Below are 15,616 nucleotides of genomic sequence, written 5' to 3' on the forward strand. Positions count from 1 at the left end.
ATACAGTCTCAGGAAAATCCCCACATTTGTTAATATGATCATTGATTTTAACAGAAATGTCCTGGGGTTGTTAGGCTCTGGTGATGGGTACAAGTCTTTTTTTTTTTTTTTTTTTTTTTTGAGACAGAATCTCACTCTGTCACCCAGGCTGGAGTGCAGTGGTATGATCTTGGCTCACTGCAATCTCTGCCTCTTGGGTTCAGGCAATTCTTGTGCCTCAGTCTCCTGAGTCGCTGGGATTACAGACATGCACCACGATGCCCAGCTAATTTTTTGAATTTTTAATAGTGACGGGATTTCACCATGTTGGCCAGGCTGGTCTCAAACTCCTGACCTCGGGTGATCTGCCCTTCTCAGCCTCCTAGAGTGTTGGTATTACAGGCGTAAGCCACCATGCCAGGCCTGGGTACAAGTCTTCTAAAATTCTGATTTTCACTTGAAATCTCAAATTTTGACATTGGTTTATGACTACAGACTCATTAAATTTTTGAGAAAATGACAAGCACTTGAGTCTGAATAACTACATTTTGTCTGCTAGGAGTTCTTTCAGATAAAAATGACCTTCCCTGAGAAGGCGGCTGCTTAGCTGCCAGCTCAAACAGGTGGTATTCCAAAAAGGAGGCAAGTCTGTGTGGCTGAGGGTCAAAGTGAATGCATACATTTTGTCTTTTGGGCCTGTGTGCTTTGGAGATGGATTTTGGTGAGAAGTTCCTCGGCTGTTTTGGAGTCTCCCTTGTGGCCAGCACCTTCACAGCCCGGAGTCCCTCATTACCTCATCAGGTAATGGGGTCTCCACAGCACATGGGCCTGCTGGCTATGGGCTTCTGAAAGCAGACCTGGAACAGGTCAGGATTGGCACACGGTTGCTCAGCACATGAATCCTCAGTCTCATCCATAAACCGCAGTCTCACATTGATAAAACAGGCAAAGACAGGCAGCTTCTTTCCGGGGTGTGGTGGAAATTTGGTAATGCCCATGCAGTCAAACTTTTAGGCATTGAGTGCGTCAGCTGCTTGTCACTCCTGTTAGTGCTGCTATTGTGAGATCCCGGTCATGTACAACAGAGACGCCGTCCCTTGATGAGCTTGCAGCCCATCAGGAGAGGTGGACACAGGGAGATCACCATGATGTGACAAGCTATGATGATCCACTGTGATGACCCATCCTGATGGGTCAGTGGCACAGAAGGGTGTGGAGAATTCAGGCACAGAGGCAGCTGAGCTGGGCCCAGGAGGTGGGTGCAGGATGGCGTGAATGAGGAGCTGGGGTTGGCATGGGCAGGGTTAGGGCAGGCAGGGGGCCATCTTCTGTATGTGGCAGGATAGGAAGCTGAGCCTGGGCACTGTCTGATTCTTTTTTTTTGTAATATGTCAGAAAGGCAGGGAGAGTACAACTGGCTGAAAACGCTGAACTTGATGCACAGACGGGCTGGAGTCCTACCTTCACAGACCATGGCTGCCTGCTTGGCTGAGTCACTCTTACAGTTTCTCCCTGAGAGGTGCTCATGAGGAGCAAGTGCAGTAACATACAGGGAAGTATCTCATACACTGCCTGGTGCAGTGCTGACCACAGCTGGACCACGGACAGGTTGACAGTGGACTTGCTACTCTGAGGATCACCCATGCTGCTGGCAGTTGAGTGTAAAGTCCTAGTGCAAACATTTGTAAAACTCTGAGGGTTACTTGCTTACATACCAGAAACAATGGCTCTGCCTCTCAGGATTGTAGTCTTGGCTCATGGGCAGTTGATATGATTTCACTATGGTTATTGAATATAATGATTTTTCTCTACAATGCCGATAGCTGTCTGGTGGCCAAGTAGGATTTATCATACCAGTGCTGCCCTTGCACTGACCAGGGCCCTTTTTTGTGTTTAGTTGGCACGTTATATTCCTGTTCCATGACAAATTACCCCCAAAGTTAGTGCCTTAGCGTAACAGTAAGCATTTGTTTTCTCTCACTGTGTCACTGGATCAGGAATTTGGGACATAGGTGACTGGGCAGTTCTGGCTCAGGGTTTCTGGAGAGGCTGCATCATCTGAAGACTGGCTGGGGTTGGAGACCAGCTTCTGAGGTGGCACACTTCTGGCTGTTGGTGGGAAGCCTCAGTTCCTCTCCATGGGGGCCTCTCCACAGGGCTGCTTGAGTGTCCTCACACCATGGCGTCTGGCTGTCCTCAGAATGAGTGATCCTGGAGACCAGGGCAGAAGCACGATGCCTTATCGCCACAAAAGTCACACACTGTCCCTTCTGCCAGGTTGTATTGTCACACAGCCCAGCTAATTCACTGTGGGAGGGGGCTGCGCACAGGCATGGTCCTCTGACATGCTGCTAGACATGTGTGGGCAGAATTCTTCCCCTGACTCTCTCTTAGCCAGAGGCCAAAGGCCTGCCCACCGCCCTTTTCTTTATCTCAGTCTTTCTTGCTGGCCTCTGCCGGGGATGGTGTCTGTCTGGACTTTCAATCCTGTGTGGAAGCCCCTTGTGGCGAGTCTCTCTTGATTTGAAAATCATTGATCACTTTTGTGTGTTTTGCCCATTAGAAGGTGTAGGATAAATACATGTTTTTGTGAATAATCTCACAAACCTCAGAGCTATAGAAAGACAGTTCAGCAGTTCAAAAGAATAGATCATACATAGATTAACAACGTAACTGTAACTGGAGTTCGAATAAAAGCCAGGAAGTGGGCAAGTGACCTTATCTGTTTTATCTTCATTCAACCCTACACAAACGTTTTTGACTTTGGTAGATCATAGAAAACAGAGTGCAGGATGGGGAGTGAGACATTGGTTGAATTCACAGGGCCTTGACACACAGAGCCGGGATGTGCAGTCCCTCTCGCTGACTTCTGAGGCCTTAGTCTCTGGTCCCACACACTTCTGCATGTGGATGTTGCTTTCCAGTTTCAAAGCAGGGTGCCTCGAAGGATTCCTTTTGACCCATGATACCTCTGTGGGAGGAAACAAGAGACCCAGCTAGAGGTGCAGAGCCTGGATTGGCGTCCCCAGTCACTGTTCCCCCAATCCAGGTCTCTTTCCTCCTCCCACAGCTGTCCTTGTGGGCTGGCAAACATGGGGGAAAAGAGGGAATGTTCTGGACCTTTCCCTGGAGCTGGCACAGGAGACCGTGCTGGGACTGTTCGGTGCTGTGGCTTCATTTCTTTCTCCCTGTCCTGCAAGGCCTGCCTGCAGCATGCTGGTGTTGGTGGGGAGGTTTATGCCTCCTCATCACAGCTGCAGCCTCTGGGCGAGAGGGCCTGTGAAATCCACATTGGTTCCAGCTCTGCGTGGCATTGTTAGGGCCCCCGAAGGGACACAGGACTCATCCATTCACACAATGGCCCCTGTGGAAGGATTCTCCTGTAGGAATTTAGACATGAATTTATTCTGACAGTCAATTCTCAGGTTGTCCGGAAGTGGAAGCAGTTCCGAAATCATATGCACGACTTTCTCACAAATTTAAAGGCTCCAATCCTGTCTTTCATGGATACTTTAAATTCTTATTCTTAAGGGCATTTTCCAGTTTCTTTTCTTTTTTTAGGGATCAGCTGTAATTTCTGGGCACACAGGAATGCTTTCTGCTGCTGAAGTTCACTATTCTTCTTTAGGAATCCAGTTTGGCTGGATGCACATACCACTTGAAAAACCAATCTGCTCATGATCCTGCTCCCGAGACATTCCCCCCTGAGATATTCCCACCCAAGACATTCCCACCCGAGACATTCCCACCTGAGCCGTCCGAACTGTTGCTAACAGGCAGCAGTTGTAACTCAGCTCTTGCACACCACGTCCTCACTGCCTTCTGTCCACACTGCCATGCGTCATAAGTAACAATCTCCCTCGTGCCAGAGAGAGGCCACCCATGGGGATCTTCAAGCCAGAGACTGAAGGATTGAGAGGGTTTGGAAATGTAAGAATCCTTGCCAGAGAGACTGCTCCACACACATTCTTTCTCTCTCTCTTTTTTTTTCCAGCCTGCAAGTTTTCCTGCCACAAGAAATGTGAAGCCAAGGTAAGCATTCCGTTGCCTTCCTGTGGGACTCTATAGCTGAGTTGGCCTTCGTTGAATGATATGTGTTTGCGGGGGGAGGTGCCGCTTTGGACTTCGGCCACGGAAAGAAAACTCTTGAGGAAAGCCGGGGCTGGTAGCTGCTTTTCGATACGGTGTATACTTTTCATCTCAAGAATCAAAGAACTTTGAAATCCATGGTTTCAATTATAGAAAATAATTCTTAAGAATTTGATTTCAGATAAGAATTAAATAATTTGTCCCCTGGCTACATCAACAGCTCTTTTTCAGTGGTACCGGTCCCTGGTTTCTCACTGCCTTGTCTTACTGCCTCTCAGGGCGGAGACGGCAGGAGTGGGGAGGTCCAGGGCATTCTCCTGGCCTGGGGACTTTTCCGGCCTCATTTTGGAAATGCTTGTGAGTAGATGGATTGGAGTTTTCAGGTGCCGGGGAAACCTGGGAACCCTGGAGTAAGGTTTAGTGATGCTGAGTTTTTTTTTTTTTTTTTAATTGAACTTTAGGTTCTGGGGTACATGTGCTGATCATGCAGGATTGTTGCATAGGTACATAGTTGGCAAGGTGGTTTACATCCTCCATCCTCCCGTCACCTGTAACTGGCATTTCTCTCCCCATGTTATCCCTCCCAGCCTCTCTGATGCTGAGTTTGTGAGTCCCTGGAGAGGTCAAATAGCCTGATGGCCTCCATGACCGAAGGAGGCTTGGCTATGTCCTTTTAGGTTTATGGTTTCAGTGAGTGGGGAAGTGAGGTGGCCTGGAAGTGCCATGTGGGAAGTGACAGACACCCCCAGGAAGAAGCACATGGTTTTCTGCCTTGTCTTGGTGCCTGCACCTTCAGATCTCCTGGGGATGGTGGCTGTACCCATAGAATCCCCAGTCGTGATTTGGGTCTGCAGTCGGGGCTGCAGTGTTTTGCCCCATCTACTGTTCGGCCTTGCCTATGGGGGCTCTGTAGGTGTTCTGACAGGTTGTCTGCATGGCTGTAGGTCCAGGGAGGAGGAGTTTTAGAGTCTTGGGATTTTGCTACTGTTACAGACCTCATGGGTCAGCGTTTTGATCATTTCCAGCCCTGCCTTGGGCTCTGCTGTGCTGGAAGCGGACTTCACGTTACCATGAGCTCACTGCACGTGAGTGTTTTCCATGTGAGGACTAGGGGGGCTGGTTTCCTCGACTCTCCCCATCTCAGGGATATACAAACACACACGTGCATAAATACACAGGCATGCATACACAGAAACACACACACATGCATATGTGTGCACACAAATACATGCTCATACACACACACACACACACACACACACACACACGCAAAGTTAAAGAACTAGACTAGTACAGTTCTATTTCTTTTTTCCCAAGAGACTTTTCTTTGTAAAGTCTTCATTATGGAGAATGCTGAGCACGTGCAGGAGCAGAGAGGCTGGCACAGGGGCCCTGCTGCCCCCTTCCTCAACTCCAGACCAGCGGCCTCTGTGACCTGGCCACACCTCTTTGCTGGCTGCCTCTGCCAGATGTCATGCGGGGTGCACTTCTCCGGCCTCTTGAAGCCGGAGCGTTTCTGCTCTTGCTTCCTGGCCTGCTCTGGAGAGGGCTTCCCCTTTTCCAGAGGAGATAGGCGTTTCTTGTTCACACACTCCTAGGCGTAGCTGATTTCCGACTGTGTATTTGAGGTTTTTTTGTGCACAGGTAGGCTCCTTTCCTGAGGTGCTGTGCCCCTTTAGTGGTGTGGGAGCGGTGCTCCTGAACGCGGTGGTGAGTGGGGAAGATGGCCCCTCTAGGGGAGTATTTCAGACCCGGAGCGGTTCCCCCTCCCCGAGGAGGACTGGAATATGTCCCTCGCCCCTGTTGTGTGGTGGCTGTTGTCCGCGTGGCTTGCACCTTGTGTGGGCTCCGGGGTAGGAGGAGGAGGTGGTGGGCTGCTTGTCTTGACTATGTTGTGGGCCCAGCCACTTTTGAGCCGTAGCTGCAGAGATGAGCCTGCTGTTGTTCCTTCCATGTCTTAAATGGGGCCTGTCGCTGGCTGCTCAAGGGATTGAATTCTTTGGTTTGAAGTGTATTCCAAAAGCCTTACGTATCACTGAATATGGAATTTCTAACGGCAGCAATTGGCAGTTTGCTGAGGGATGGATAAGCTCTTATTCCTATCAGATCACCGTGCAGAGAAATATATCCATGTTCATTTTTTTTGATAATTCAGCTTTGAACCGCAGGAGAGAAAGCCCCTGGCAATAACAAGGCACCTTCTTATTCCAAAAATCATGCTGGCGTTGTTGGGGATATGAGGGCCACAGCTCCTCAGCAGCTCCTGCAGGGTACGCGGCCAGGGGAGCGGCTCGGTCTTCCAGGAACTGAATGTGGCTGTGGCTTCTCCCACGTTATTGCACTCGGGTTTTGAGTCTTTGATTACCGTGTTTACATATATCGCCCAATGGGCTCCTTAGACACTGTGCTCAGATTGCTCGGGAGTTCGAAGCCTTGGTTCAACACATAGGGTTGGGTCTCACGCCAGACCTGAGACTGGGTGATAGCGTGTGCTGTGTTAAACCCCCCGACGGTGCTCCCCTCTGTGTGGGAGCACTTGTTCCCGTGTCCACAGGCTCTGCACATGCCCTGCAGTATGTGGCTGGTGTGTGTGGTGCTAAAGGTCACAGCCGTTGATCTGCTGCTGTCAGTGACATGGTTACGGGCTCCTCCGGTCCAGGCCCTCGGAGCTCCTTCTGTGGCACTGAAGATGTAGAGGAACCATCCTGCAGAAATGGGGACTGAGACAGCAGCTGGGGGCTCAGGCAGGGAAGCAGAGCCATTGTTGGAACGTTTTGAGAAACTCCAAAAGAGTGCTGTTACTCTCTTCCTGAGCCGTTAGACAGTGTGTCCTCTCAGGCCAGGCCATGAAGCTCAGTGGGTGGATGGAGGTAGAGACCTGGGCTTGGATCCCAGCAGGGCTTTTGCTCTCCCGAAGCCGTTCTAGTCCCCCTTGCTATGGTCGTGATGTTTATGTCTTCCCCCAAATTCCCGTGTTGAAACCTGACCCCCAAGGTGATGGTAGTTGGGAGTAGAAGGCCTTGGGGAGGTGATCAGGTAATGAGGTGGATACCCATAAACGGGATTAGTGCCTTTATGAAAGGGACCCCAGAGAGATCCCTTACGCCTTCTGCCATGTGCATACATGGTAAGAAGGCATCCTCTATGAACCCTGAAAAGGGCCCACACCAGACACTGAATCTGCTGGTGCCTTGATCTTGGTTCTAGAATTCCCAGCTCTAGAACCATGAGAAATGCATTTCTATTGTTTATAACCTTCCCGGTATTTTGTTATAGCAGCCTATGTGGACTTAGATAGGCCCTGAGCCTTACTTTCTTCCTGCATAAAAAACGTGGATAATAGTTTTCTTTCTTTTTGTTCTTGTTGCTCGGGCTGGAGTGCAATGGTGTGATCTTGGCTCACTGCAACCTCCGCCTCCCAGGTTCAAGCGATTCTCCTGCCTCAGCCTCCCAAGTAGCTGGCATTACAGGCATGTGCCACCATGCCTGGCTAATTTTTTATTTTTGGTAGAGACGGGATTTCTCCATGTTGATCAGGCTGGTCTCGAACTCCCTACCTCAGATGATCTGTCCGCCTCAGCTTCCCAAAGTGCTGGGATTACAGGCATGAGCCACCAAGCCCAGCCAATAGTTTTCCATAATAAACAGAAAAATGACTTTCTTTTAGCTGTTGGTAATGATAATACTTATTATATAAGTTTTACAGAAGTCAAACAATTTACGTACAGTTACTTGAAAGTTTGGGATTTCAAATATTTTGCTTCCTGGAATGTTGTGCTTATTCATTTGAGCCACATGAGCTGTGTGGGATTCATGACTTGCTTCTTTCTCGGCTATCACTTGACTTAATGGCAAGAGTGAAAAAGGAAGTAGGAGAAATGAAGCCGTTTTAGGAAAGCAGATGTGGGTGAGGGGAGAAGGGGGAGGAAAGGGTGGCAGGTAGGGTCCCCCTAAAGGAAATGAAGGCGAGGTTCTTTGGAGCTTGGGCGAGCAGGTGGAGGCGTGGTAATACCATCCCTGAAACCTGCAAACGTTGCATCTGGTGAGATGCCCCTTCTGCCTCTGCCCACTTGCAGGCATGTCTGCTCCTTAAGAGTTGCACTTTGTGTAGGGTATCGAGTGTCATCTTGAATCACCAGAGGTGGAATGGACCTTCAGATAATGTTTTTGTAAACTTAAGACCCCACATAGGGAACACACACAAGAGTTAGCAAGGGAAACATGCATGGGAGTAATGTTGAGGAGACGCCCTGCAGGGGGTCCCGATGCGCAGTGCCTCCTTTAATCCAGGAAAAACACAGAACCTCCTGCCATCTGGGCTCCCATGCTCTCAGACGCCCTGGCTCATTCATCAGCTTTCACAGCCTGGCTGCGAAGATCCGGCTCGCCGTTCCTGTCTCTGGGCACATCTCAGTTTGCACCATTCTTGGATATAAAGTACAGGAGTGCTGGTGCTGCCTGCCCTTCTTGAGTCTGTAGAAGGGGAATGCAGCAAAAGGAGCGAGGTCCCAGGCTCTCTCCAGCCTCTTGGCTCCTGCAGACGGCCTTTTTTTCCCCTGTCCTGGTGCTCCATCTGGGCAGGCGCCAAGCCAGGAGCCTTCCCTCACTCTCCAGCTTGCCGCTTGAGGGAGAGATCTGTGTGACAGGCTTGCTGCTCTTTTTAAGCCGAGACTACAGGAGGTCCCGGGAAAGTCATTGGAACCCACCGCTGCTCTCATCGTCCGCTACCCTGGGGGCCTTTGCTGGCCTCTCCTGGCCTCTCCCGTCGGGGATCCCCATGTCCTGGCTGCAGTTGATGCGGGAACCCTGTCACTTCCATCAGACAGGCCTGGGGTAAAGACTTGGTCCTCTGCCATGGTAAACACGGGACCTAAAGTTTATGACTTCTTCAGAAACTGTCTCTAGACATTCATGCTGGGTATCTACAGACGCTCAGTGGCCTGACTAATAAGTGCTAACCATTAACTTCCATCTGGCAGTTAACCTTCATTTCAGACCACTTCTCTTCTCTGCGTAAGAGCCGCTGCTGCCGTGCAGTGGGATACAGGCCTGCTGGGTCCCAGGGACTGACCTGTCCAGCTCCCTCTCCCCATTGTCTGATGAAAAACCTTGAGACCCGGGGAGGTGAAATAACTTACCTATTGTCTTATAGGTTCTGAGGCCCAGAATTCCTCGGTGTTGTATTTCAAACTCTGATTTTTGCTGTTCCCCGTGTTCTTTTTGGCGCTTTCCCATCTTCACTTATCAGAAATGGAGCTGAGGTTCGCATGGGTGACTCTAGCTCACCTTGCTCGTATGCCTACGGAACGTACTGTGCCTCTTGGGAACTGCAGCTCCAGGACCAGCTTCTCTAAAACATGAGTTAAGCGGGATATAAAACATATCCCGCTTGGCTTGGGGTTCACTTCTCCTGGGCTGTGTCTCCGTTTCTCTCTCATGAAGGATGCCTGAGAATTCTCTGACTCCCTCATGGCTCAGGTCTCTTCTTCCCCCTGCAGGCTCTGCTCATCCTTCGTTTGTGGCATTTGTCTGAGACTCCCAGCCCTCCCAAGGGACACTGAGCAGGGGCAGTATCTCTCCCCAATTCTCACAGCTCTTTGCAACCCTGCAGGAACCTCAGCTGTCACAGCTGTGTGCTTCTGTGTTGGACCTCCTCACCCATACACAAGGAGGGAGGCTGTGGGAGATGCGGCTTTGCTGACCGTGAGCCCTCGGTTACTGCATTCTCTGGGCCTGTCTCATCTCCCTGTCCAGACCTTACCCTGTCTATGGCCCCAGAGCTTCCACTCTCCAGTGTCCCACCAGCCAGCTGCGCTCTGCTCAGGGCAGGGGCCTGTCTTTCCTGCCAGTGGGATGGCCTTGGAGGCAGGGCCTGGAGGTTGAAAACTCGTCCCCGCCTTCAGCAGGGTTGGTGCTCTCTGGGCTCTTGGTGAAGGGACCGAATCCGGTGAAGCTCATTGCTACAGCATTTAAGGTTGGGGTGTCTGCTTTGACTTCCCAAAAGGTGTAAGTGGTGGGCTCTTTTCATATGGTCTTTCGCTAGGAACGAATGATCTGAATTTGTTAGTAAAAAAGACTAATAAATTTCTATTTATTTATTTATTTATTTACTTATTTATTTTTAGACAGCGTCTCCCTCTGTCACCCAGGCTGGAATACAGTGGTGCAATCTTGGCTCACTGCAACTTCCACCTCCCGCGTTCAAGTGATTTTCCTGCTTCAGCCTCCCAAGTAGCTGGGATTATAGGCATGTGACACCACACTTGGCTAATTTTTTTTTTTTTTTTTTTTTTTTGTATTTTTAGTAGAGACGGGGCTTCTCCATGTTGGCCAGGCTGGTCTCGAACTCCTGGCCTCAGGTTACCCGTCCGCCTCGGCCTCCTAAAGTGCTGGGATTACAGGTGTGAGCCACTGTGCCCTGCCCATGTCAGTTTTTAACATGAGTGTGCATGTAGTTGTTAGTATGTTCTTTTATTACCTGTTTAGTGACTACAGGATCTGTGGTTATATGTTCTCTTTCAGTGCTGGCATTCTTAATTTGAATCTCCTCTATTATTTTAGCATCAGCAGATTGTGAAGTTTACTGATTGTATTAAAAGAACAATTTTAAGCTGCGTGCTGACCATCGTAAAGGACTGAGCCTTTCTTCATTCTTTCCCATGGCTCTGATGCACGGTTTCCAGATACCAGTTAGGAAAGAAGTTCCTGAGATGATGGAACTTGTGCTAGTCCCATAGGGCTGCTAGGACAAAGTGACCATAGACTTGGGGGAGCATATTAAAAACAGAAATGCATTAGTCACAGTCTGGGGGCTGGAAGTCCAAGGTTAGGGTCCCAGTGTGGTGAGGTTCTGGTGAGGGCTCTCTTCCTGGCTTGCAGATGGCTGCCTTCTCACTGTGTCCTCGTGTCAGGGAGAGAGAGCTCTGGGGTCTCTGCTTCTTACCAGGGCCCTAATCCCAACATTAGGTCCCCACTCTCATGATCTCCTCTAACCCTGAAGAACTCCCAAAGGCCCCATCTCGAAATACCATCATCTATCCTGGATTAGGGCTTCAACACAGGAATTGGGCGGGAGAGGGGAACGAACGTTCAGTCTGTCAGAGCCCCCCAGTCGCCCCTATTGTCCCCATTTAGGGGCAGATTTTAGGCCTCAGGTGGGACACAGAGGTGGAGGAAGCACACGTTCTGCCTCCTGGGAGTGGTTCAACCAAAACAAGGACAGGGACGTGGGGCAGACAACATCCAGTGGGGTAACCAGCAGGAGTCCCGAGGTGTCACTAAGCCGAGGTGTCACTTTCATCTTTAGGTGAGGAAGTTGACTGAGCACCCACACACAGCAGAGTACAGACCACGTTCCCTTCAAACACAGCTCACTTACCATTCCTCAACCCTGCAAAGGGGAGGTGCTACCTCGTCTCCTGAGGATGGTCCTGGAGGTAGAGGAGTCACGGGAGCTGCGCACATCACCCACCAGTGACTCTTCACTCCCCACATTTTCCCCGATGGGCTGATGTGCGCTGAGCTGGGGATGCCTTGCCAAGATAAACTCTTCTTCCCAAAGGCCACAGAGGGCAGGCCTCTGACACTGCCCACATGGAGCAGAAGTGATGGGGCGGAGGGGCATCCATCCAGCTGACTGGTGTATTCTGGGGGAGGATGGGGCCGGAGAGGACCCAAACATGGCTCCCTTTGTCACTCGGCAGAGGGGCCAGACCACCGTGTGCCAGACAGCTGTGCCTCACCAGCTTCTGCTGCCGGGCCAGCCCCTGGTACCATGACCACAGCTCTGCATACAGGCAGTGCTGGGACCAGTGCTCTGGCAGTCACCATGGTCCTGAGCCAACAAGGGCCCTGGGGAGGAATCGGAAGTCAGACAGCGAAGAAGGTATTGGCCAGAAGGGAACCGGGGCGGGTGCCAGGTCCTGTCTGTGCTGGGATCTGAGATTCTGAGAGGTGGATTAGGGGTAAGGGGGTAGAGGTCAGCCACATGGGGTGAGGGGAGTTCAGCAGAGATGAGGAGGACCGGACGATGTGGGAAAGAGCAGAGCATCCTCCCCAGCCTCAGTCCCTCTCCTGATGCAGTCGTCGTCTCACTCTTAGACTCCAGAAGTCTCCCTTCAGCGAACACCTGGCCCCCAAATCCCAGGGCACTTCCCAGACAGCCAGTGCCACATCTCAGGCAACCCCTGCTCTGCCCTTGAGGTCTGTGCCTGGCAGAAGGGCAGCTGACCCTCGGCCCCTCTCGGCCTGGGTCCCAGCTCTCCCTGGCCCTGGGACCAGCAGACACAGCCACCCTGCGCCTGGCAGACTGGCCATGCTTGTACCCGTTTGTGATGGTGGATTGGGAGGGAACTGTTTGAGATACCAGTGTAAATCTGTGTCTGCATCAATTCCACACAAGAGTTGAATTATCATATGGGAAGGGAATCATAGCTGTGGGGGGCTCCATGCAGCACCCCGAGGGCCCCTGAGGCCAGTCCCTGTGGCCACGGCAAGGAGCATCTGCTTCCGCCAGTTGGACAAGATTCTTTCCTGCCCAGAAACCGGCAGAAGGACTTTCTCTGCTCCCCACCCACCGTCGTATCCCAGACACACCCGTGTGGATGGATGCCTTGACATCTCCCCCCAGCCCAGGGCCTGAGCTCTTCCTGATGAGGGTTAAGCAGGAGCGGCCGCCTCTCCCCGTGTCCATGTTGCGGGCAGTTGCCTTCTCCTCAGGTCCCACGGGGCAGAACAAGAGCCAGCCAGCTCTCAACATCCCAGGATTTTCCAGGGATGCTGATAACTAAAGCAGGCGGGGCCTTGTGAGTGGGTGGTGGGAGGGATCAGGGTTTCCTCAGCATCTGTCAGTCCCTGGAGCATCTGAAGGGGCAGCCTACACCTGGAGGAACGAGTGGGGCTGGCCCCCGTGGGTCCCCAGTGCCTGGCATCTCCCGGTCCCTCTGCTCTCCCAGACCCCCTCCACTGAGCAGCACAGCCCTGAGGACAGAGACAGCAGCCCAGAGAGCGTTCCCAACACCACTATATTTATTCCTATTTACATAGGAGACCCCCTAGGCATTGCTCCCACCCCCTCCCCCTCCCCCCAGGCCCTCCCTTCTGGTTCAACCACCCTCTCCTTCCCCTCCCTCCCTCCCCCACCCTTCCCTATCAAGCTAAGGCCCAGCAAATCCGCACTGGGGGAGAAGCTTTTGTCTGCTTTGGGGCAACAGATGTCAGAGCCCCACCTCGGGGATTGGCACCAGAGAGCCTGCCGTGTCCCCCTACTGGCTGCAAGCCCGCTTCTTCTTCTTCTTCCTGGAGACCACGGGGTCACCCTTTCTCTTTTGAGGCCGCGAGGGGCCAGCCAGCCCCCAAGCCAGGGATTGCGCCCCAGAGACTCTGAGCCCAGGCCCTAGGTGGGGCGTCTGTTGAGCAGAGGATGGGCCTCCGAAGAGAGCTCGCTCCTGGGACTCGGTGGTGGGAGCCGCTGCTGGGCTGAGGCCTCCTCTCTGAGCAGAGGGAGACTGACGAGCTCCCTGGGGACCCTGTCCTTCTGGGTTGAGGCGGCCTTGGGTGGCAGGCAGGGAAGCCTGAGGCAGCTGGGCTTCCTGTCAAAGACAGAGGGTGTGGCTGTGCCGGGCATCCCGTTGGGCCTCACTCCAGTTTGCATCCTGACTCCCCTCCCTGGCTCCTCTCCATCCCGCTCCATCTGAACCTGCACCTCCCCACCTCGGAGTGGCTCCCCAAGAAGCCGAGCATGCCCCGCAGGGTGGGGTAGACAATCAGGTGGGGCTTGTGTGCCGGGTCCCTCCTGCCCCCGGGGTACCTGGGTTCCCCTCCCTCCCTGCTCTACCTGGGCAAGGGTGAGTCCTTCCTCCTGCTCCAGCTCCTGGCTTAGGGCCAAGAGATCCATCTGTGGATCTGGGGAAAGCAGTTCTTCCAGGAATCGGGGGTGAATGATGTCCTCCACCTGGAAACAGAAGGAAGACGGTGAGAGCTACCTGGGCAGGGAGTAACGTGGAGCCAAGGACACCTGGAGGAGATGCAGAAAGCAGCGAGCGCCCCGTCCCCACCCTTCTGGAGCTGTCTCATAGCATGGCGACCACCAGCTCCACACACAGACCACAGACCTGGTAGCATACACACATGCAGACAGAGACACACAAACAGACCCACATATGACACAGGAAAAGACACAGACACAAGTAACGTCCACACTCCACACTCACACCCACGCAGACACACAAAGAAACACAGTAAGAAATGACAGGCACAAACATACAGCAGAGCTTAATTCCAAGGACCTGCGAGTGACCCCCTTACCCACCCCGGAATCCTGCAGACCCCAGCACTTCAGGCCAGCCCACCTTGCTGAGGAAGTCTTCCTGTGAGCACAGCTTTTCAATGTAGCTCAGGAGGCCTGGGTCTTCCCATTGTGCCTCGAGCTCCCCCGTGGCCCCAGCGGGAGGCTCCAGCAGCTCCTCCATGATCTCCATATACTCCTGTACCAGTTCAGGGGGGATCTCCTCGGGGGCCTTGGTGTTCACTGGCCGCCGGGGCGGTAGTAGGTTGGTCTTGGTCTCTGCTGGCCGCTGGGGCCTGGGTGGCGGCAGGCAGGCAGGTGGGGCCTTGGCGCCGGCCTTCCTCGGAAGGTACACTGAGGCAGGGAGGGAGGAGGATGGGTGTGGTGAGGGCTGCTCCTCCTGCCCGCGCCACACGAGGGAGGGCAGGGCTTGGGGACATGAAGTGGGACCCAGCTGGGTCAGGACCACCTGAACCACAGCGCCCCAGAGGAGACGCCGCAGGAGGGGCACATCTGAGACAGCATCGTTTGGGAGGAAGTTTGGAGCCACCGATATGCCGTGTACTCGACCCGCTCGTCCCTGTTCCTGGGTGGATTGTATGTTGAGTTTTGGACAGGCGAGGGGAGAGTAGCTAGGAAACCTGACCAGGTCAATACCCTCCTTGGTGACCATGGGCCGCCCACGAAGTGACCTGGTCAGTACCCAACATATGCCCTTGGGAGCTGTCCTATTGGAGGAGCACATCCCTCTCTTGAAGGAAGGCATGGGGTGTGGGGACAGTGGCCTCCCTCGGCCCCTCTGGCCTTTGCCGTGGCTCCTATGGGAATGTGGGAAGCCGTACCTGGCTGCTTGACCACCTCAGGGGCCAACGGTTTCTGAGGTTCAAGCCTCGGCAGGGCTGGAGGAGGCAGGCACTGGGGCCCCTTCATCCGCTGTGAGTTCTGAAACCGCGTCTCCTCCTCAGCCTCAAACTCCAGGAACCTGGGGTGAAAAAGGTTATAGGCCGTGTTGAGAGGGTCCAGGCCCCCTGCCCCCAGGACCAGGCAGCAGCCGATGGCAGGGATGGGAAGGCGTGCCGTGGACGGGCTGTCCAGGCCCTGCCTGGGGCCTGTCCCCCAGTCCCAGAGGGAGCTGCTCCCAGAGTTCTGGGCTCTCCCTCCCTCACCCGGCCCCCGCAGAGCCCATGGCATCAACAGGGCTTCCTGACTCAAGTCAGGGCCACGCGGCCCAGGAGGGCACCAGGGGGACCCCTCCTCCTGGCT

At 53.2% G+C, this 15,616-nt stretch overlaps 1 long non-coding RNA gene across 2 annotated transcripts in view; it reads left to right on the forward strand.

Annotated features, from left to right (window-relative positions):
• The window catches only part of LOC135272963 (uncharacterized), a 35,166-nt gene that overhangs the window by 10,916 nt on the left and 8,634 nt on the right, over window positions 1-15,616 (forward strand). For both annotated transcript variants that reach the window (XR_010340861.1, XR_010340860.1), the window contains exon 2: window positions 3,974-4,011. This is a non-coding gene — a long non-coding RNA (uncharacterized LOC135272963). The remainder of the gene's footprint in view (window positions 1-3,973; window positions 4,012-15,616) is intronic.

The sequence above is a fragment of the Aotus nancymaae genome, unplaced genomic scaffold, assembly GCF_030222135.1.
Source record: "Aotus nancymaae isolate 86718 unplaced genomic scaffold, 86718_ANA_hifiasm-v0.15.2.pri h1tg000156l, whole genome shotgun sequence".
NCBI lineage: Eukaryota > Metazoa > Chordata > Mammalia > Primates > Aotidae > Aotus > Aotus nancymaae.